At 42.4% G+C, this 24,524-nt stretch overlaps 1 protein-coding gene across 2 annotated transcripts in view; it reads left to right on the top strand.

The window, feature by feature from the left end:
• large2 (LARGE xylosyl- and glucuronyltransferase 2) overlaps window positions 1-24,524 on the top strand; it is a 60,054-nt gene that overhangs the window by 14,972 nt on the left and 20,558 nt on the right. The window contains exon 2 of one of the 2 annotated variants that reach the window (XM_026378561.1): window positions 7,555-7,641. The gene's annotated coding sequence lies outside the window, so the exon portion shown is untranslated. Of the gene's footprint in view, window positions 1-7,554; window positions 7,642-21,082; window positions 21,304-24,524 lie in introns of those variants that run through there. The other variant, XM_026378562.1, reaches the window with a different exon arrangement.

Here is a 24,524-nt window from a genome sequence, read left to right on the forward strand (position 1 = left end):
TGTGTTGGTGAGAAGGTGAAGCCTTCTTTAAGACTCCTGTGCCTCTTTACATTAAACTTCAGGTTGGAGAACGCGCCGAGCCTCTGTAGTGTATCCTGAGCAGATACAAGCCTGTGTCTGAGCGTGTGTCTTTGTTGGGGGAGGATACGACTCAAATTCAATCTTCTAGGAAACAAAATACTAAATATATGGATCATTTTCTTTCAGATTTTATTGTCAGACGTGAGCCTAAACCTGCATGGGGCCACTAACGGTCCCTCTGCTTTTGCTGTGTTTAAACTCTTCATCAACAGTTAAATACTAGAACAGTTGTCATGACAACAGAAACAATGGCAGTGGCCATTTCAACACCTGAGCTATAATTGAACACAAAATAGGAAAACAGCAAACAGCACAACAGTGCTGAGTGATAACTTTACTAGAGGTAATGAAATTACTGCATTATTGAATTTCTTGCTGACGCAATTGAACAAATGAAAGTTTTCAAAACTACCAACCAGCCAGCGTCAGCTCCAACTCATACTCTTCTTAATCCAGACCAATATAAAATGATGAAGTCCGATTCAGATGGTGCATAAGGTGCAGTATGGACCAACGTTTCTGCTTTTCTGGAGGGCTGATTTTAGATCACACTCTCCAGCCCACAACATAGTGATGTTTGTTCATATTTAAAGACTTTTCAGGTTTCTTTTGTTAGATAACCATGGTGAACCCACACGTCCAAACCTTCTCCTCAGTGATGCCACTTCTGTGTCTTAAAATGACAGATCCACAGTTTGTCGCCAGGAAACAGAACAAAACGCTGGATCTGTCCAAACACTGGCTTGGTTTGGTTTAGGAAAATACACTATAAGACTATATTGTCTTAAAATCACTGCTTCCTTTCTGACATCGATGTTCATTGACTACTACTTGTTTGACAGCTGTCTGTTGGTCCAGCTTCTTCGTGGATCGCTGTGACTTCCTGCTCTATTGTCTTTTTCTGACTCAAAGAGAGAGAGCACTGTGATGATGGATGAGGCTAATCTGTGTGTAAATGGTGTTTACGTCCACTTTATGTGTTCAGCTTGTGTCACGTTGACAGAGTGTGAGTGAAACTTCACCTCGACACTGAGGTGAGACTGTAGCGCTGTCATGTGACCGGCTTGTCTATAACCTCACGTCTGTTCACTTTGACCTTTTTATTTAATACTGAAGGGAGACTGACTTAAGGAAATGAAGAGAAAAACTAAAAAACACATTTTAACAAAAGGAAGACCTTTCTTGATGGAATGGGGAAGTATTTCTTCTAGTTTGGATCCTGCTGGGTTTTGAGAGGTTTTTTCAGTTTGTCCATCAAAAAATCTGATTTTCAGATCAGATACTTACTATAAAAAATGAGCTGAATGTGTTTGCACCACTGATGCTTCACATCGTAAACACCTGTCACATCTGTTCTTCACTGTTCCTAAAATGCCAGTGCTGAGTTATGATGGATAGTGACCGTTCAGACTGGAGTGATGAAGCTGATATGTGTCAGATTTAGAAGGAAATGTATGGGAGTCTGAAAAGCCGGATGAACAGACGTGGAAATCTGTTTGTTTTAAATATGAGAGGAAATAAAATCAGATTTGAGGCATTTGAAGCTGTGTGAACGTCAGTCACAGTCCCTGCTCACTTCGCTCTGTTGTGTTCTGGCACCAGAGGACCAGATGTAAGTCGGCTCAGTTCACGCTGCCAGTTTTGGTTTTAGAGTTTGGAAGTGGGCCAAAGTGGGCTGAGAAGCAGCATTGATGCCAGAATCAGACCGGAGAACTTCAATTTCAAATCACTCACCGTGACTGTGGAGTGAGGTGCCAGATTTTCACTGCTGTTCAACTGAACCACTTCAGCTGCCTGGTTAGGTTGTTGTGATACAGCATCTCTTGGCCAAAACCACATACCTCAACTGTAACTGTACAGCTTTATGTAGTAATTCTGTTATCAGCTGGCTGTAAAGGATCTGCTTTTACTCCAAAGGCTAATTTTCTTTTTAATTTGCGCTTGGCGTAAGTTAAAGCCACAATGAAGCATTGTTACCAAATGCCAGTAAACAGCAGAACCCTCTAACCTGCCAACAAACAGCACCCGCTGTTCTGGGAAATGGCCGTTAGCTGAGACACATAAATGTGCAAACCCAAAGCCGAGGGATGCCTTTTTTGGCCTGAGGTTGAGTCAGTGGGCTCTGGGTGTAGCGCTGGTGGAGCTGGGATATCTGAGAGCTGAGCGGGTGTAATGAAGCGTGGAGCGATGCTGTGATAACCTCATTATTTTCCACCACTCGCTCCAAAGTACTCTGCCAGCTCCACCAGCTACTGAAGCAGCAGGGAGAGCGAGTCAATGGGTTAATCGTGCATGTAGAGTGAATATCTGTCTGTGTGTTGGCAGCTCAAAGCCACCATTATTGCTTAGAATGCTTGTTTATTTTTGCGTATTTTAGTTTTTATTCAATAGTTTCAGGAATTGTTTTATAGTGATTCTAATGGAAAAATAAAAATCAACTCTTTTTCCGTCCCATTGTCTAAACTGTGCTGTAAAAACAATATTCAGGCTCTGATTATTTTTGAGGATGAGGCACCTTTCACTGCTCTGCACTAGCAGGAGCAGAAATGTAGTTGAATGTTTAAACCTCCTCAACTCCTCCTTCACTCCCCCACCTCCAACCAAAGCCAGAATCCCTCCCAAAGTCCCCAAACTCATCTGAAAATCTGTCTTATCTCAGTTCCCCCCTTTTCAGTTTTTCACCCAGCAGCAGCGTCCTCGGCTGTTTCGACTGTACCGAGAATTCAAGGCCTCGAAACCCAAATTGATCCCAACACCGAAGCTTTGTGTCTAAAAACCCTGCAGTGTTTTCACCATCTCGGTTTGTTTGTCCGGGTGAGAGAGAGATGCTGTTTGAACTCTAGATCGCCGACCTCAGACAGGTAAAATGGTTATTTCTCCAAATGAACTGCAGCACAGTTCAAGCGTGTGTGATGTATTGGAAAATACAGTATAGGTTGGATGTGAACTAGACTCGCGTTGTATGTCAAGTGCAAATGAGCTGATGTTCTTACTTACAAGGTCATTTGGTCAAATTAGACGACTGTAGAGTGAAACTTTGTGGTGGCTTGGATGAAATATAAGACAGACAGCATGTTTTACCTGACATTTACATGTTACATGTACATCACATAAATGTTTCTTCCGATGCCCATTTTCACTCCATCCATTTGGCTTCTACTGTGCCGTCTGACCCCGGCATCGTGTTTCTGTCTGAATGTGATCCTAAGGCCCTGATGACCTGTACAAATGGCACAGCCAGCAGGTGGATGATGTAGTTCTGTAGCCTATTTGCAGCCTTTGGTGTTGACATATGTGAAGAGATCTCATCCACACATCTGTGTCATCATAAGTGGAGGATTAAACTGAGATCATTTGAACTGTTTTCACATATGAACTCCAGAACAATGTCTAGAGAATCAGGTCTGGACATTTTACGCAGTTACACTTTCACACATGTAACACACCACAGGAGGCTGTCTGTGTCAGACATGTTCTCACTTGGGAAAGTAGTCTGGTTTTGGCAAGAGGTGGTCTCTGGGTAGAGAACTCAGGAGGTGTTACGTGAGGTTAAAAGTACATCGCAGACATCTGTATTTTGAAAGGTAGTCTCTGGGCAGTTACCTGCTGTATGTGCACATGGGTTCAGACATTACTTGGACATTGCACTAATGTTGGTTCAATCTTGAGGCCGACTGACATGGATATTTGTGTTTTCATACAAGCAGCTCATCTAGGTAACGTCTCGAGAATTCCTGGGTTCCAGTGCATGTGTGAAAATGGCTTGGATCCTCTGAGCCATCCAGACATTTAAAGTATAATTAGGCCTTACATTTTCTTAATTTATAGCAGGTGTGAGATGTCTTGGATGCAGAATGACTACAACTAAAGCATTAATCCATCCTGACCTGGTGTAGTAAATTCTTTTACTTCATTGCCCTGACCACACCAATATACTGCCAGAGACAGCAGGAGATATGTGTGATTTGAATTGCTGCCTGTGCACATTACACTTCACTAAATGTGCCAGAGAAACTGAGCTTAAATGAGTGTGTGGGTGGTATAGTGACGCACGGCTCTCTGTGTTGGTGTGGATTGTTACAATGGACCAAATGGAAATTTATCTGTTTGGGGGAGAAAGACGTGTGATGGCCCTTAGACTATCAGACGTTACAGGTAGTTCAACATCCAGTGATCATAATGGCTCAAAACCAGTTATCTTCAGTTTTAATCTTAGGATTTCAGTAAACATTAAGTCCTTTTTAAATTCTATGGCAGAAATCTCATCTGTTTCTTTTGAGCGACACGTGGACACTACACATTCACACATACAAACTAGAACTATCTTTTTATTAGCTTTTAGGGAAAGTTGACTGATTACATACTGACACCGAAGTTAGTGCACAGTGCTGATCACTTTGAATTTTAGACTGTGAGGACAGACTTTACTTACTGTAGTCATCATATACAGACTTGACCCTGGTGACGCAGTGTATGACTCTCTACACAACACGCCCATCTTAACCCTGATTCCAGTCATTAATGTGTGTGATGATGGTGTTTAGCCCTGATAAGCAGGTTTTGGATCCTGTCGGTCTGTAAATTACTGTAAATTTGAAAGCTTAGAAGAACAAACTGAAGTTTGGACTGAAACTGATGCTCAGAAAACAACATAACGGTCAGATGATTTTAACTCCAATGCTAATTTTTTGTATTCCTTATTATTATGGGATGCCCGTGTCTCAGTTGGTAGTTGGCGGTTGTTTACGAACCCCAGGGTTGGTGGTTTGCATCCTGAGTATGTCCCAGGACAAGACACTGAATCCCGAACCCTTGGTGCCTCAAGGGGGCACTCTGTCCACAATTTCACCAAAGGGACTAAAAGTAACAGCAAAAATTAAATTCAATTAAAAAAATTATATTATTTCATTATTATGTCACTTTTCGGTTCTGTTCTTTTTGACTTGTGATGGTTCTGTGTTGGTTCAGTCTAGTGTTTGTTGTCACGAATTTCCACATGTTCCTCTTGGCATATTCAATTCCTCTGAACCTTTTCAAATGGCTGCACCTGCAGTCTGATCAAGTGATTTTACTTCTTTGGAGCTCAACGTCACTTTGAAAAGTCGTACATCAAAGTGCTGATTGCCCGATGTCCTCTGTAGCTTCAGACTGCTGCTAATTGGCTTCAGTCCAGTGTGACTCAGCTTTGTGTTTGTAATGATGATTAAGTCACTTAGGTTCTCTCTTTTTACCATGAGGTGTTGCTGCCTTGTCAGTGGCCTCCATCTGTTCTTGTCTGGTTAGAAGAAGAGCACAGAGAGTCTGCCATACAGAGCGGACGTAGCAAGACTGGATCCAGATCTTTTGGAGCAACTATACTCTAGCGGGCAAAACTCAAAAGCTTCTGGTTCAGTTAATTCTTGTTGGATGATTTGAAATAATGTGAGTTTATCTGCACTCAAGTAGCCTGGTTACTGGAAATCTGAGTATATATGCAGCTAAAGAATAATCTGATTTCTCCTCTGCCCTGAGCTGATTTTGATTCACAGATATTAACTGAACAATCAGATATTTGTTTGATATGTGTGTTGGGGGAGCTGACTGACAGCGCTGTGAGAGACTCACAGTGACGGACAGTCATAGCCCTCCTATTTATAGCACAAACTGTCTGGATTAAAAATGTGTAGTGAATGAAAAATGTCTACAGTTAACTTTGTGTTAGTGTCAGTTTTAGTTGGACTTGATCTAACAACAATGATGCGTCACTCCGCATAATGATCTCTCCTTTCATGCAGCTGCTCCTCAGCTGATAGTAGATAGTAGAGTAGTGAGTGTCTGCAGTCTTTGTTCGTCACATGTGCTCTTGTAAAAAGCAGATTAGAAACCTAGTATTCTGAGTTCACTGAGAGAAATCTACTTCTCTAATCCCCTAATTGACTGTTTACCTCTTTTTAGAAGTAACTCTGTAGAGAAGAGAATAATCTGATTACTGAGTGCATGAAAATGCACTAATTTTGTTTTTGTCAACTAAGACAAGAAGAGAAAGAAAGAAAGGCAAAGAAATGATCCTCCTTCACAGTGGGGAGGGCTCTCCCCTTCCCGTATACCCCCCAGGTCATATGGAGCAGCTTTAATGGCTGCTGTTGTTTCACACTACGAGCCAATCTGTCTGTGCTCCTGGAGCCATCAGAGAGCCGTTAGCACACAAACAACAGCAGCACTCCCGCTATCAGCAGCAGTAAAAACAGCCTGGGACCTCCCACAGTTTAGGATGACTCCAGCCCCACCCCCCCACGTGCTCCGGGATGTGGATGCAGATTAGACTGTCGTCATGCGGGGTGATGCTTTGTTGGCTCTGTCTTCCATTGGGCTCTGGGGCAGAATTACACGGGGGTTCTGACAGACATCGTGTCGCCTCCCTCTGTTCTGTGTGGCTGCAGAGATGAGCTGCCATCTGGACGGAGCTCAGCGAGCACCAGGAGGACAAAATAAAGACAAGACTCTTTTCAGTGTTGTGTTTTAATCTTTTCATTCACTTGTTCTTGTGTTCTGTTCGGCTCCTCGTCCCCTCAGAGCTCTGTAACAGTGTGTTACCCTCCCAACAGTCAACTGTGCCTTGAAATCATGTTTTACTTTAAGCTTGATACAGAAATGATCGGTGATATTTTATCTCCACGCTGGTGTTGATCAGGTTTGTCTCACAGTCTCACAGCGTTCCAGGTCCACAAATCCTGGTGCTGGACACTGTTACGCTCAGGTTTTACTCTTTAAGATTCCTTAAGTGCGGCAGTCAACAACTGAAAGGGGGTATCCTGCAATTGAACGCTGAATACACAATACCGCCACCTGCTGGTACGGAGACTTATTTTGGGTCATGTAGACTGATCGCAGTAGCTGGCAGCGTGTTCAAGTGGCACTTTGTGGTCCAGACAAAGTGCTTTACGATTATCCTCTCATTCACACTCACTCACATGTTGAAGCTAAAGACAAGTCAAACCTGTCTTTAAGGACCCAACTCAAGATCCGGATTAGAAGGTACGTTACTGACAGATGATTTCTGGTTTCAGACAGTAACTGTGACTGGTCTGGAACCTCGGAGGAGATATTTTAAATAATGCTTTTATTGTATTTGGCGTGCTGTGTGGGGCAGGGAAGTGAGACGTGGGTTAGTATGAACACTGAGAGCCCCCGGCTTTGGAAACAGAAACATTTTAAAACCTCACATTCCCATCTGCTGTGTTTGATTGACAGGTGAAACATCTGGATCTGGAATTGTACCTTTAATAATGTCAGTAATGAGTTGTCTGCTCTGCAGTTTGACAGCTCCGTTGATCTTCAGTTGCTTTTTCTGTTCACACAGCTCAACATAAATCTCCATCTTTTCCTGTCACTGGTTTTTATTGAACATCTTATATATGTTTTGAGCTGATGTGTAATCTTTCCGGAGCTGTCATACTATCTGTCATCTCATTCCTATCTACATCTTTTTTCCAGGCTGGATTTTCCCCTGAAGGTTCCCATTGGAATTGTTGACTGCTTCCCGTCGGTTTTGCCTCACTGGGATTTACTTCTGCGAATCTGGTGAGTAACAAATACTTTTTTTTTCTTGCTTCAAATGTCACAGTTTTGTTCTTCACTCCTTTTTCTTATGCTCAGTCATTGTGTGTGTGTGTGTGTGTGTGTGTGTGTGTGTGTGTGTGGGCGTGGGGAGGATTTATTGTTTCAGGGAAAATGACTCCATGTGAAGTGTAAAATCAGCCGGATCAAGACAATAACAGGTTTTATTTTTCAGTTTGAGGCTGAAGAAAAACTACACACTGAAACAAATTCACATCGGTAGTCCACAGAGACCCGCCCTCCTCTATTATAGATTGTGTTATTATTCTATACTAATTAATATCTTGCACTCATCTTGATGTGACTGATTACTTTTTTGTATCATGGGAAACATTAAACATGATTTTAGTGGAGCACAGTAGCAATGAGAAAGAAAATCTATTGACAGGTTGATACTACTGCAAATGTGACTTCCTGTAAATATTCAACGATACAACCAAATACAGGTGATGCAGTAAAAACATGGACTGTTTGTAGCTCGCCACCAGGTTCTGACATGTCCACTAGAAATCACCGGTCACGTGTTTTGTTTCCTAGGAGTTGTTCTCACTGAGTGAATTAGTTAAATTTGGGGACACGAGTGCTGGTGTTGGGTCAGGATTCAGGCCGGGCCTGTTTTCTGGTGCTGTTACTGTCATTAAATACAAACCAAACACTGAATTACATCCACACACAGTAACATCTGTGATTTATCGTGTTCATCTGTGCCATCGAGCTCCGTTGTTGCTCAAAAAAACATAAGAGCTGCTCTGCTGCCAGTGGCTGACGGGTGTTCCTCACAAATTATGTGACTGTAGTATTTTTTAAAAAGGGCTCCGAAGGCTGAGAATGACCATTGATTTTTACAGTCTCTGAAACGGGTTCCTAAAGAAAGAAGTGATGGTTGTTCGGAGCTATTAGAGCTCTTTTTAAAAAGCTACTGCTGTCACATTTGTCATGAGGTAAAACTCGTCACCCAGTTGAGCAGAGTGACTCATGATGTGTTTTTAATAGTTCAACAACAACTACAATGGAGGTTGATGACACAGAAGATGAAATCGGGTTCAGGATTCACTGATAGTTACAGTGTGATCGTTTGTGTGTTTTAAAATGCAGTCAGTTAATAATCTTTTGAAAATGTCGTAGTGAACAGATATTTAAACTGTATGGACCACCACTACATCAGAGGTGTCGAATCAACTTGTGCGTTCCTGTTCCTCTAAAACCTAAATGTTGTTGTGCAGTTTTCTTCAACTCATTCTGGTGCAGCAGTCTTAGTGAATGTTTCCCATATTGACCACAAGGGGCAGTACTGAGACCAAGTCAAACATCTGTGTGCATCACAGCTCTCTTGCTTGTCAGGTCATTTATCTTTAGATATGCTCCCCCCCCCCCCCCCCCCCCGCCAGCCACATACGAGATTTACAGAGGTGATATTTAAGCTTTGTGTTTTCTGTCAGTATGTTTTAGTTTGAGTGAAGATGCTTCTATAGACTCTACGTCTGGTTCATTTTAGTAGACGTTATAATTTGAAGCTGCCACTTCTCACATCCACTCTAAACGTCGCTCCCTCCGTATATTTGTAAAATGGCTTTAACCCAAATTCTTTCTTAGAAACACAGCCTTCGCAGCATCAACACAGAGTCTGCTGCATGTGTGTTTGTGATGCGAAGTGCTGGGATTTGGTTGCAGTTGTAGAAATAGAAGAAGGAAGCACGAAGCAGTGTTTTCATCCTGATAAGATAAAAACGAGGCAGTGCTGTGAGATCCGTCCTGTTTCACTCCCCCGGCTGCAGCAGATTATTTAGAGTTTGGGAATAAACGGCCTCTGAAGTCTGTGCAGCACGAGAGGATCCCCCATCACTACACAGTAAGCTGCTGGTTGAATTAGCTGGAGGAAGCTGTTTCTACGTGTGAGTGTGTAACAGCCTTGTGTAATGCAGGATGTTAAGTTCAGGTGTAGGCGTCCTCTGGAGGCGTTTCGATCCCAATTTAACCGAACAAGAATTTTCCACTTGATAAACCAGATGACGTGATACCTGCACAACCTCCAGTTTCCTTCCTGCAGTTCATACATGTGCAAGACCCAGTAAACTGAGGTCAGGGTGGGTGGGTGTACCGGAGTTAGTTGGTCAAGTGGATCCATTTCAGCTGATGTAGAACGCAGCCTCCACATTAATGCATGAGTAATAATATCCAACAGTATCATACAGTATGTAATGGTGTAACATTGACAGAGGCGGCTCTCTGGATGTTTGCTTTTGTGTCTTGAGGTTTATTTTCTGAAATGACAGTGCAGTTTCTCTGTTGCACTATTGTTACTTTCACTAATCAATACATCCCAGCCTTGTTGTGACTGCTATCATTATGGCTCATTGTCATTATGTGTCATTTGTCTCATTATTTCCTTGTAGAGATGCTTTACTTTCTAGTTCATATATTGTTGCTGTCATTGCTGCTTTTTCTTGTTAAGAGAATTTCCTTTTTTTGTTCACTTCATACTTGCAGCCTTTTGTACACCATTGGCAGTCCTGCTCATGGGTTATGGAGGGAGGTCACAACCCCATACTGCCAATATTTCACCCTGTAGTTGAACACAACTAATTTAGCTTTTATACTGTTGGACATATACATTATACTGTGAATAGAAAACATGAAACAAGTCAGCTCTGAAACCATCTCAGTGTAATGTTTTATCATCTGATCACACTTTATCACCCACCCTCCAACTCTCTAAGTGATGAGCAGGTAGTGGAGCTTTATCTCCACACTGTAAATGTGCCATAATCCAAAACCAGGAGCTAAAAGAGGCTAAAAAACCCCGAGCTGCGGACATGTGGCTGCTGGTGGTGTTTCACGTCACATTAGATTAACTGCAAATAAAATAACTTCTTAACTAAAATTATTAGCTGAGCTTTGGATGTTTAGATCTGACGCTGCAGGTGCGTGTGTGAAGGTCCTGTAGTTAAATCACAGCGTAAAAACTGAACCCACACACACACACACACACACACACACACACACACACACACACACACACACACACACACACACACACACACACAGAGAGTTCTCCCCCACCACAGTTTCCTGACAGAGGTCACCTGAAATGGCCACAGGGCACTCACCCACAATGCCTCGTCCTCCCACACCTAATCCCCTAACCTCTGACCCCTGCGCCGCACCCTGCCTCTGATTGGACAGATAACAAACATCCGAGGTCATGTGGTCCTGCTGATCGGGTCGTCTAGGAGCTCGAGGAGGCTCGAAGCTTTGTGTTTAATTAGGTTGTGTTCCCAGGAGAGGGACAGTTCTCTGCCCCGGAGACTGGATCGGGGTCAAGAGGTGAAACAACGCTGGGCACCGACTGAGAACATACGTATTTGATACAAGCACTAAAGTTGAAGATTTGAACTAAAGATAAAAAGTTTTTCTTTCCATAAGAGTAATAATGTAAATACATTATAAATGAAGCTGAAAGAACGTTTTGATGATGATTTTTGAGTTCATCCACTAACAGAAGAAAGTAAATTAAAAAATTAAAATTCGAGGTACAATATGCAACTTTAGCCTTTAGCACGCGACTCAATCCACTCTGCTCCACTCTCTTTCCCCGCTCTGCTATGCTCTTCTACTGTATGCTACACTCTACAGAGCCCTTAAGGCACTAGTCATTATCAAATGACACTAAATTAGAAGCTGCTGAACTTTCTAACCAAGCAGAAATCATTGGTATTTCTGGTAATGTTCAGTTTTAGTGATGCTGACGACTAAAAACCTCTAAACTAAATGTAAACAGTTGGATTTTAATATTTAGAAATTAAATGATCCTCTTGATTTTGTCATCCTACCTGACAGTCTATGAAAATAAGCTTTAAGTAAAATAAATCCCTTCAAGGTTTGCAGCAGCTCAAGCAGCAGCACACTACCTCCTGTCCTCGTCTTCAGATGATGAGACCTTCCCCTGAGCCCATTTACTGCAGTTGTCGTGACTGATGAAGAAATTAGATGAGAAGACGAGGGAGGGAAGGGACAAATGAAGATTGAGGGAGAGACGACATGTGGGAAAACTTACCACTACTCCTGCTGCCACTGTCCACACACACACACACACACACACACACACACACACACACGCGCCTCCATCCTTTCAGAGGACACTGCATTGACTTGCATTCATTTTCTGCACACTTGACCTAACCACGGTGAATCCTCTGTCCCTTTCTTTACCTAACTATGTGGGACTTTTTGTCCCCATAATGAAGTCACATCCCCACAGTGTAACTGCATAAACAGCAGCATATCCTCACAACGTGAGTAAAACAACACACACACACCCCTCCTCCTCCTCCTCCTCGCTGTCAGAGAGATGAATCTCTGTTGGTGGATGGGAAGAAATGGAGCCGCGGCTCCGCTAGGGAAATGAACTCGCAACTATATTTAATCATTTACCTCCTCAGTCCCCTTCCTCCCCCTCCTCCCCCTCCTCCCTCACCCTCTGGTACGCCACATTTAAACCAAGGAATCGCCACAATCTCAAAATCAAATCCTAAAGCAGTTTGACTCCACAGCAGCGTCCTAAACAAACGCCTCTCAGCTCTTTTGTGATTCACCAGGATAGGACTGGATTTCTGTAGATTAGCAGCCAAAGGGGGGTGAGGTGAAATTCAGTTTCACAGCTTTTCTGGGTCTGCGTGCTGTTGCATAATTGGTGCTAAAATTGGATAAGATAAAAGAAACGGAGTGTAAAATGTTGGAGGGAGGAAACAAGAAAGCAGTTTTCTCTGGGTGGTAACAGATGCAGCAAGAGTTTGTTTGTCACTTCAGAAACCTGCAGCATCATTTATTCAGCTCAGCAAGTGTTTAAAATGGTGACTTAAAGAAATAGGACGGATTTTAACATTTCCTAAAACAACCAAAAGAATCATGATGTTTATATATGTAGATATCATTAGAGCTGCAGCATTTAGTAGTTTTATAAATGATTCAAGTGACAGAAAATTAATCTTCAGCTGATTTTAAGCCAAAAAATGATCTTTTGTTGTTTGTGTTATCACATATTGCTGTAAAGAGATATATTTATGTTTTTTAAGAAAATTGGAAGGGTATATTTCAGGGCTTCTTTTCACACAACAAATCTGAAGATTAAGAAACATCAAGATGCTTTTTCACAGATAAATTCGAGTCAAAGGCCCAAAAGAGCTCAAATCAGATCTATGAATCATAAGGTGAGCATTTTGATGCAGGAAGGATGTTGATCACATCGTGGACATCATCTGTACGAAGATCAGTGTCCCGAGCAGACCTCAGACCAGTGAGCGAACGTTAATGTGTCCCGGACAGAAATAGCAGCATGTGACTCACCACATTAGCAGCAGCTCGACAACGTTTCACAGCATCAAAGTGCAATAAGCACGCAGCCTGAAATGCAGATTGTGGACATGAATAATGATCCACCAAGAAAAGATAAAGTCCAATCCACACGTTAATGTGTGCTTTGACATCTAACAAACACGCACTGGTTTTCTACAAGATTAAGAACCCGTAACATGTCAGAAATACAACTTCAACAACAAATTGAACATTTAGTCTGATTTCCACAGAAAGTTAAAAGAAACTTTTCAGGTCTTTCTGTGTTTTAAAGCTCTAACTGTAAAAATCTGGTTTGGCCTTTAGTCCAGATCTGTGAATGACCTATAAAGTTCTAAACTTAGATCAGAGGTTGTGCTCAGATTCATACGGGGTTAGCAGCTCAGTGATTTAACAGGTGCAAACCTACAGTGAGAGTAAACCTATTAAAACGAATCCTGACTTTTACAGGAATATCATCATCATCATCATTATTATTATTATTATTATTATTATTACAGAGGCTTTATAGGTCTTTCAAACACGTCTGACACAATTTAATTTCCAAAACCATGAAAAGATCGATTTCAAGCCTCCCAGGTGTCTTTTCATTTCCACTCTCGTCATGTGAATGAGTTGACCTAACAGTCTGAGTGTGGCACACCTGGCCGTCAGACTCATGTTAGACTCATTATGAGCGACATGTGAGAGAGCACATTTCCACTCAGATGTCGGCTGCAGTTGATCTGCCTCAGCTTTGGCCTCTCAAACTTTCTGAAAGACAGATCAGCTCCTCTGCATTAAACCAAGTGTGTGGAGAGCTTGAAATGTGGTTTCTCATTTCCACCAGGGACAAACTGCTGTGGTTAAAGTTTGATCAGGATCAGGTTTAGAACTATAAGCAGCTTTCTTAGGGAAGAAGATGGTTTAGGTTCATTAAGTTTCAGAGGGAACTGTGGTCATGGTGAAAGAAACCATCATCACCATTAGTTTGTTTAATTAGAGGGTCTAGTTTCATTATAGGACAAGAGGTTAGCAGCAGAAACCGCAGCAGTGATGGAAGAATCGCTGAGTAACAAGTAGCAGGTTTGTGGCCACATATGTTCTGTTCTTAAGTAAATGGAGTTTAGTCTGACACGTGGCAGAATAACGAGCTGCATCTCACTACTCAGCAGATTTAGTCGTTCCCCACCTGAAGACACTTGTTCCCACTGCTACTTCGTTTGATGGTGCTCAGAAATCTTTTACAACTCGTTAGTCTTCATTTGGAATTAGTAGAAGTGGATGTAGCAGTTCCAGTGAGGTCCTTAGGTTTGGGTTTAATGTTTCATTTCAGATCTGTTGTGCTGTAGTGGCGGAGACGCAGAGATGACTGAGTCAAACACAACCATTCGGTCTCTGGGCTGCTTCACAAAACCAGTGTTTGAAAACTGTAGATGACAAAGTGTAGATGTAAAGTCAGTCTCTGGTTTGAGCTGTAGATCCAGTGGTTGCTTCAGATTGGTTCTGACTCTCATACAACATGAGAACAGTGTGGTGGTGTGTGTATCTATGACTCATTTAGCTTTCACATCACATGACTGCAGCCTGCTGTGCTGGACGTGGTCCTGCTGCTGGTGGAGTCTGGTGCTGTGCAGAGTGTGTGTGTGTGTGTGTGTGTGTGTGTGTGTGTGTGTGTGTGTGTGTGTGTGTGTGTGTGTGTGTGTGTGTCCTCTGTGTGTCTTATGCAGAGTGTGTCATGATGCTGTCTGGTCCTGTTAGTGCTGATGACTGACAGCTGTGACAGCAGAGGGATCAGCAGAGAGAAGCTTATTAAAGACGAGAGACGGGAAGAGGCTGCAGAACGGGTTAACAGGGCAGCGTCAGCAGCTCTGTGTGTGTGTTTGTTTTGCATGAATGCATCGAGGCCAGAGTCTGACACTGTGTTGCTGTTTGGATGAATCTGTAGCTCCCGATATGAAAAATGGTCGGATTCTTCCTGTTTCCCTCCTGTGACAAAGATCTGGTCTGATTTAAAAAAAAAAAAAAAAAAAGCAAACCACACACACAAACACACACACACACACACACACACACACACACACACACACACACACACACACACACACACACACACACACACACAGTTACACTTTTCCATCTTTTTTTTTGGTTTTCATCCAGCACAAACCTAAGTTGACACCTAAATGATCTGCCATGACCAATTAAAATCAAATAGAATTTTTCTTATGTATTAGATCAGATTAAATTACAATGTTAAGTAAACAAACAGTTTACGGCCCAAATTAAACTTAATTCATCTTCACTGACAGACGAGTTTAGGTGCAGTACTACTCACAGTCCTGGCACATTTACAAATATTACTGTGTTTTCATTATATGAACAGTCTGGAAGTTGAGTCATGTCCTCTTCTTCATCGACATTATATCAGCAGCTAATGTGACGACTTTCATCTCAGTCACTTGACAATAGATTCATATAAAAACACTATCAGTTAAAATCTTATGAAATGGTGCAGCTAAAAACATTTTAGCATCGCAAAGCTACGACCGTGAGTGTTTGTCGACAGACACAGGTGATTCTGATGATGTGGACTTGAAAACAAAACCTTTTTTTTTTTTGCGTCATGTTTCTCTGCAGGAACAGAATTGTGGGAAACCCAGGCTGTTGTTCCTCACAGACGTTTTTCTACACAGACACAAAAGCGCTACTATCAGAATTCTTCTGATTTAATCATAGAAAGAAAGATTTAGACTTTTGGGGGGCATGTGTGAAGACACAGTTGTTCATGTACGAAGAGGAAAGGAGTGAGTGTGTGGGCAGGCAGCGACCCTCCAGCCTCAGATGGAGCGTGTTATCTAAGTTGGGGTCAGGGAAAGAGCAGCTGGTAGTTTTTGTTGCCTGCAGGCTCTCATTCGGCCTCCGCTGCGTTTCAGCTGCCGCTCCGCCACATCATGGAGCGGAGATCGCCTCCAGGTCCGCTGAGCTCCATGTTATGCGTCTACACTGCAAGGTTTCTAGAAAAAACACAGAGGACACGATGCACAGATGTGCCATTTAATCAGCAGCAGTCAGTTCATCCAAATGTGTTCTCACTCAACTATCGATGCAGTTACAGGATAGCGTACAGTACGTGGCCCTTTGAGGACATCTCAGAGGCAGCTACAGCTCTCAGTGTACTACCATCATCTCTGTCTGCCTTTCATAGCTTTGGAAAACTCCTCCTCTCACACTCTTCTGATGTTGGACTGTGTCTAAGCATCTGTATAACTTCAATCAATGCAAGATCACACCAGCTTTACACCAGTAACATGTGAATCCACACATACATGAAGCAGATCAGTAATTGGATGTCTCCTCTACCCTAAAATAACCTGCAAATCTGCATGCAGGTTATTTTAGGGTTTTTTTTTAACATCGCAAAGATCAGACTTTACCTTTCGGACTGTACAACACAACTCATTGTTCAGGCTCTGATCATATCTGGTCCTGACTACTGCAGTGTTACCAGCTGCACCATCAAACCTCCAGAGGATCCCAAACGCAGCAGCACGTCTCATTGTTGATCAGTAAAAAGGACACGTTACACCACTGTTCAGATCTCTGCACTGGCTTCATGGAGCTGCTGCATCAGGTTCAAAGTCCTGACTCTTACCTACAGAGAGAACAACTCAACAGCATCGGTACCTGAACTCATCCTGGTCTACGATCCCTCTCACCCACAGCTCTGCAAGCGAACATCTTGTGGTCCCCTCTCCTCAAAAGATCCCAGGCTAAACTTTTTGATGGTGGAACGACCTAAAAACCTGCTGATAACAGGAATAAATATTTCTCTGCACTTAAATGTTAAAAACAAATTATGCACTTACACCCCAGGAAATTGAAGCAGCTCTTTTCTTTAACGTTCGTCTCCTTGGCTTAGATATTTGTTTTGTACCTGACTTGTAAGTTGCTTTGGATAAAGGCGTCTGATAAATAACTAAATGTAAATGTAATGTAAACTGGATTTCACTCATAAACACTGTAAATACTACTTTCTTTACTACTTTCTGTTTTCAGTTTCCGTCTGACTTGTTTTATGAGGAGGTGTCGCTCCATAGGAGACACCTACCTGGGGAAACACAGTTTCTTTGATGCTCTACCCTGATTACAGTAACCAGGTTTCTATTACTTACTAGTTAAAACGCCTACTTGAGGACAACGCCTGTAGCATCAGTGCGTGCATGTGAACGCAGCCTGTGATTGGTCAGCTGTTGAAAGATGAGAGATGAACCAGGGTTTGACCTTTTGTCATTCTTCACACTATTTCTGCCTCTTTTTACATGAATAACAGATTTTATCTCTGCTAATTTTTTGCATGAGCCACTTTCTAAAAATGTGCAGCTTTCTCCCGATTTAAATGAGATTCTTGTCTCTTTCTATCACTGCTGGTTTTTTACTTTATTTTCCAGCATGTTGGAACTATAAAACCCTTTTTGCCTTCAGACAAGATCAGACATCACACTGTACAAACTGTTTCTGACCATAACCCAGTCATGATCAATAGCACTGCCACTAACCCCTGAGGAGTTCCTGGCTTCACCTCCTGAGCAGTGCCAGGAACTTACATTACATTTCAGTACGTCCCTGCTGTGGAAAAGTGCAAAAAGGGGACGATGTACAGCACCAACTTTGATAAAGTTTGTTGTTTTTCCAGAGGACTGGAAAGTTATCTCAAAAACAAGTCTGTGCAAGAAAGTTTTTAAAAGCAGAAATCTGTGTAACTGGCCGAGCAATCGTTGAGTCACCGGTATTGATCGACAGCCTTGTAAACCCCCGCAGATATCTTTTATGTTATGTTATGTTATGTTATGTTATGTTATGTTATGTTATGTTATGTTATGCTATGTTATGTTATGTTATGTTTGATCTATAGGACATTATCAGAAACAGCAGGTGAATATATGACACCTGACTGGGAATATATTCTCAGTGGAACCTCTGACCCTCTCCACTGTCCTGAAGTGGACTTTGTGTATATCAGTGTGCAATGTGTGGGCAGCCGCAGCATAAAGACATAGACAGAAGAGCTCTTGTGTGTGTATGAGACAGAGAGAGAGAGAGAGAGAGAGAGAGAGAGAGAATCTGTAAACTACAAGTCAATTGTCATATTATTTATACAGTCGTGTGCGTGGGCAGCACAGAGCCAGAGGGCAGCACATGTTTACTCTGAAAGAGATGGAGCGAGATCTTCGAAGAAGAGAAAAACTGAGCTGTTGCTGTCTTTTTTTATAAAAACCACTGTTTTTGTAGTTAAATGCAGTGATGTGGCACCATTTGCTACCATCCACATCAGTTTTCACTGATTGAGCATTTCAGCCCAGTGATGCACATTTTTTCTTTAAATAATGAAACAAATAGGAACTTTATTTTTCACATTGTTAAAACTGATAAAACTGTGAACTGAGATGCGACCGCTCAGTGTCTGCTGGTGTTTCTGTGCTGGAACTGAAGCTGGATGGTTAGTTTTTAGTTCAAGGGGCGGTCTATGAGCTGGATTAGACAGTCAGCAGAGCTCAGGCTTCCCTGGAAGTCAAGAGGAGGAGGTGTGAGGTGCAGCAGGTGCAAGAGGGAAACCAGACTCCTCTCCTTTGCCCCCCACTGTCCACCGACTGCCCTTTCTCCCACAATCCACCAGACTCTCTACAAGTTTGCCGAGGAAACTCGAGCTTTTGTCTCATCACCTTTTCCCCTCCTTCTCTTGTTTATGAGCTACCAGCCTGTGGTAACTCCCCCCTGTGGGCTAGTAAACCTGACCTGTGACCCCATAACAAGGAGAGAAATGTTGGTGTTAAGTTGTCTAATCGTCTGGAGGACGGTCACCTGATCCCCTCACACCAACACAACTCTCAACCAGACAGCAGACCATAAACACATGTTGTTTTTCTTCTAGCAAGTGTCATTGAGCTGCTGCGGCCCAGTGTAAGACCTGTTCTTACGTCAGTTGTTGTTGTGGTTTGTCTGAAATCATTTCACGTTTGTTAGTTTAGACTGATTTTCATACTGGATTCACCCCCCAGACAAGAAATGCAAAAATTAAATGAAATGATGAAATGTTGATAACGAGGACGACTGTCAAGTCACAAAATGTCAGTGTGCACGTTTAATTTGTTATACAGTTCAAGTATGATTTGTTTCGGCACCTGCTCATGTGACTGGGGAGCAGGAAAAGATCATTATCTGCATTTAATACTGACAAAGTCAGAAGGTGACTTTGTATTAAGTTAACCAGAACCAGCATCTGTCATCAGCCTTACATCTTGTTCTTTGGTTGCTACACACAGAACTCAGTCCTGGGTCTCCAAGTACAGTGTTTTGTTCATAAACCATCCACCGTGACCACAACAGGACTTCAGTGTTTCAGTATAACATTATATTTGTGAGAAGGTGAGTTTGCACTAGTCATCACTCACGTGCACGATGGACAAACATTTGAATTGCTATATGTCACAAATATTCATTTATTTCTCAATGCTCCTCCTGTTTGTTTGATAGAAAACTAGAACATTAGTTTGACTATTTCAGCACTTGAATAACTCACCTTTGGTCTCTATTGCGTACGTGTGGCAGCAGGATGTTGAGTCACTGTGTGTGTTTATGGTGATGAAGGAACGTTGTGCATCGTCCAGTGCAGCAGTGGCTCACTGATGTGTTTCTAGACAATAGTGGAGATTTATTGTGCAGAGGGAGAAGCTATATCAGAGTGTGGATACACACCTGAGACTTATTGAAAGAAGGCATTAGAGATAGTTGTATGTTGTAGAAAGGTCTTCCTGAGTCTTTCTGTCCATTATCAAGTTTCAACTCTTCACACAACAGCAATCAAACTAATGTTTTAGTGGCCAGTGGAACTGAGGATTTGGCTCTCAATAGCCAAAGGATCACAATGTTCTTAACAAAAACTGCAATGAGAGGTTATTATTAGTTCTGTATCTTTCATTTCAGCTGTATGTCACTGAACAACTCTTGAAATAAGTGTGGATTCTAGTAGCTCTGCTTACAGTTTACATTACACACTGTGATTACAGGCGTTCCCGGCATATCTCAGGTGAGAGGTTCCCCTGAGGCTACGACTTCAGATAGAGTGTGTGACTAGTTCCTGGAGAAGAGATAAGGGGTGCAGAGGTGCGGTTGGTTTTCAGCATTCCCTGCTGATCCACTCCACTGATCCCTGTTCTTAATGAAGCGTCCATCAGCAGAGCTTCGTTAACTCAGGCATGCAGCGTGCTCCAACTGGTTCCTGGCACAGCACCGCCGAACACTGTACTCTGTAATTACACAGGGTTCACTCCCTCACCGTGCATTTGTTAATATGGAACCTAAGGTCGTGCCTGTAGACACAGAAAAGCAGAGAATGAGCTGGAATAATTTCACTCAGAATTAAATCATACTTGGCAGATGTATTTAGTGTGCAGGTTATAAATTAAAGCAGAAAAAGTTATTCAACGTTTAGTAGTTACTGTTTGTAGAAATTAAATGGATGAATTTCCAAAAAATCTATTTATAAGAAACCAGCAACAAATGTAAGCAGCAAAAGTCAAGCGGCCTCCCTGCTGATAAATCCTGACAAACTGAAGAAGAAGTGGAGACACAGGAAGGAATAAAGTGGTTAAAACAGTATTCCTGTAGTACTAGTACAAACATTAGAAGTTAACAAGGTACCATGACCCAACACTAGTCGTGATCAGGGGCAGGTGAACAAAATGTCTGCTCACCCCCTGCACAACCGAATCCAAAGCTTCTTTATTTTGCTCTCAAAGACTTTTGCATTCCACAGCTTTAAAAAAACCCACACACAAAAAGCTCCTCTCTCCACTCCTGACAGCGTGTAAGGTGACACGGCTCCTTTCTCCCTCTCTCCTCTTTCCACCTTTCTCTTCTCATCTGTCTGACAGAGCTGAACTCGTTTCAGTAAAAGCCCGGGGAGGAGAGGGAGGAGAGGGGGCTGAAATCAGAGCCGCTCACTCGGAGGTGGAGGCGATTTATGGTGTGTTTGTGCAAAGGGAGGGTGAGGAGGAGGAGGAGCGGTGGGAGGAGAGCAGCAGAGAAAAGGAAAGGAGGGCATGGAGCAGCGACAGAGGTTGAAGAAATGGGACAAAAGTTTGCTGAGAGAGAAAAGATTTGTGGAGTTGACTGTTGGAGCAGGAGAGCTCTGAAATAGGACGATTAACAGGAGGAAGATCTGTGTTGAGCGGCGCTGAGTTTGGACTCGTAACCACATGTTTAAATCACACTGAGTGCCGGAAAGCAAACGTCCAGGTAGGACAACAGGGCAAAGGTCATTGCTGCTGCTGAATCACTTTTTACATGTGTGAGGTTGTTGGTGTGTTTGTTTTCAGCTCGTCTGACACAAGTCGACATCATGTGAGTCCAGTAGTTTGAATTTGGAGATGGCACAAGTGGAGATAAACTGCAGGAGAGGAAGAAATCTGTTGTATTTTTATATCTATGTTCTATAGTCACCTGTCCTCAGTCGTCCTGTATTCAGTGCTGTGAGCACAGCTTGTGCAGTGCACATTATATCTCGTCAGGTTTCTGTCTGTTGAGTCATCAAAGCTTTTTTCTCATTCTCTCATGCAAAGGTTTATTTAATTTATCTATTTGCCTTTGAGATGTTATTACAAGGCATCTTTACGCTTGTCTGCCTCAGCGTACTGCAGGAGATGGTGCTTTTCTTGATGTGTGCTGTGATATCTTACAAGCAGACGTGGTTCTGTAGGGTTTGTACCTTAACTCCAGTGGAAGTGAATGGGACCATATGAGAAAGTGCAGACAGGTGACCAACGCAAAAATGTCTTAGTAAGAGCTTAACTACACCTTGGCATTGTTTAATTTGGTGTTTTCATGATGGTGGAGGAGAGTGGTGTGTAGAATATCACTCCAAAATCATACGGGGTTTAAATGGGTCAATCTGATGATTGTGAAGGCCAAAGCATACGATTCACCAATACCATAACATCATTCAAACATAGCATCTTCATTTATTTAAGTTGTTCTTTCATTTGTCATCATCTGTATTTCAAGTTGGAGGTTCCTGCTCCTTTATGATGCCTTTATAGTATTATAGTATATAATGAACACTTAATGTACATGCAGCTTCCAAAGTATGATCCCAGGAAACACAGGAAGTACAAATCGAACGATCGAAGTCTACATTTTGAGACTTCAGTGTGTGTATTTGTATGGAGACCAAATCTCTTGAATGTCAAGGAGATCTGAATGTCAAGGACATTTCAGGTTGAGCGCTAAATCATGATTACAAAATAATTCCTGTATGAACAACTGGAGTCTGGAGGAAATAAGAGAAGCACCCCTCACAGTGTGGGCTTCACCTGTGTCATCTGTATGTTTTATATGTCTTAATTCAAGGTACTCTCCTGGTGTCCACCTATAGGATAATAAAGTAAAAGGTGCAGATTTCCAGGAGAGAAGAGTCAGTAGAACAATGATAACATCTGTGGATGAAAACACTTATTTATGTATTTATCATATTTCTCAAACTGACTTTATGTGACTGATCTTCTTTAGTGGTTTTTGTTTGGACATGATGTGACTATTACAAACACTTTGTCTGAAACTGGTTAATAATTATCATACACACACGTATTTAAACACATTATGACCCACACTGCTCACTCTCTGAACTTTGCCGTTTGTGCTAATATCAAGGTGACAACAAGACGTTTAGGTCCAGTATGTTAAATCTAGGGATCAGCATAAACCCACCCAACATAGTTAGCAGTGGTCATTAAACTCTGTGGGCTGGATACAGTGTAAAATAAAGTGTGGATTTATCTGTGAGAGAGACAAAGAGACTCGTACAGAGAGGACAGTGTATCATTGTGCATTCCTGCCTGTGTGTGCAGGACAGCAGGGAAACGAAATGAAAAGGTCGTCCCCGGTCGTAAACTCACTAATCCCACCTCAGCTTACCCTGATAAATCACAAAGAAGTACACTCAACCTCGCAAAGCAGACCAGCGCGCTGACAATAGAGCAGATTAAGTCAAGCACGCTTCTATGACCCAAAGGAATCAAATTAAAATCAGAGCAGGAGAGTGTACCTTACAGTCGATCTGTTACAGGAACACAAAGGAGGACAGGAAATGTTCAAAGGGGAACTAGTGATGGGACGGTGAGAGTGAGTGCTAATAAGCCATGTAAGAGGCTCCAATGAAAGATGAGGGCCGAGCCACATCGTGTCGCCCACGACATATTGTGATAAGTAAAGAATCAGTCTGCGATGATGTGTCTACAAACATGTGGGTAGACTTGAAGACGATGTCGTGGCTTCATTCTGCTTCTCTGCTCTTTGGTCGAGTTTCAGCTACAAATCACATGTGAATCGAACTTCTGTGATCTGAGAAGTCACGTCAGAAACTTGAACCAGCAAATGGTGAAAACTGGAATTTGCTCCACAACCTCGAGAACATTGTCCTCTGGAAGTGATGAATGTTTGAGCCCTTTGTGTTTCGGTTCTGTCGCTGGTGCCTAGAACAAATGCCTAGTTAAATACAAGGGATTAAAAGCAATCCCCAGCTTTCCAGTACATGCTGTTCATCAGAATTGTATCGCTCCGTCTTTCAACTTAGACATAGAACAAGAACATAATCAAATGTCACTTGTCCGTGTGATTATTCTGATTATATTGTCTCATTGCTTTACAAACCTTTACCTCCGTTTTATGTTGGAATACATTTCCTATTTCATGACATTTAATATTTGCTAGCTTTTGACTTTATCATTTATGTTTTTCATTTTCTAAATTGGACGTTCACTCTTAATTTGGTGTTAAAGTACAAAAGCTCTTGCAGTTGTATCTTCTCACTTACACTGAGAGTTATAATTCAGGGATTTTCCAGCGTGCAGGGTAGAAACTGTCTGTTTCCCTAGAAATGCTGCTTCGATGTTGAGATGTCGGTCGGGGGAAAGCGGGGCCACGACGAGCCTTTGATGAGAGCAGAGTCATGAAACAGAGAGTGAGGACGGAAAACAGGGCAGGAAGATGCTGAAATATGACCAACAGAGATGCTGGAGGGCAGCGGATGTGGAACAGATGCACAAAGCAGCTTTTCACACGTTGGACCTGAGTTTTAACACCAACAGCAAACAGTGGAAACAGCAGCAGGTTCGTGAGTCTGAAGCCCAGACTGATAAAACGGAGTGTCCCTGTTGTTTAGGACTCGGTTCGAACTCTCTTTAGTTGCTTTCTCGGCTCCTGATGGGATTTCCCACCAGACCTTAGCGAAGTCGATAATACTCACACCTGTGTCCCGATCGCCGCAGTGTTCATAATGATGTCAGCCATGATCCAGTTAAATGGTTATCGATGCTGTTTTTTCAGGGCTGCTTTGAAGCCCACAGTTGCAGTTTACACTGAAGCTAGCTAACAGAGAACACCGGCTACCTACAGGACCATCAGATGTTCTGCTACGGTAATGTGAAGACGGCCTGATGTAGAAAAGACTCCAAACCTCCGAG

Source organism: Anabas testudineus, chromosome 3, assembly GCF_900324465.2.
Source record: "Anabas testudineus chromosome 3, fAnaTes1.2, whole genome shotgun sequence".
Classification (NCBI taxonomy): Eukaryota; Metazoa; Chordata; class Actinopteri; order Anabantiformes; family Anabantidae; genus Anabas; species Anabas testudineus.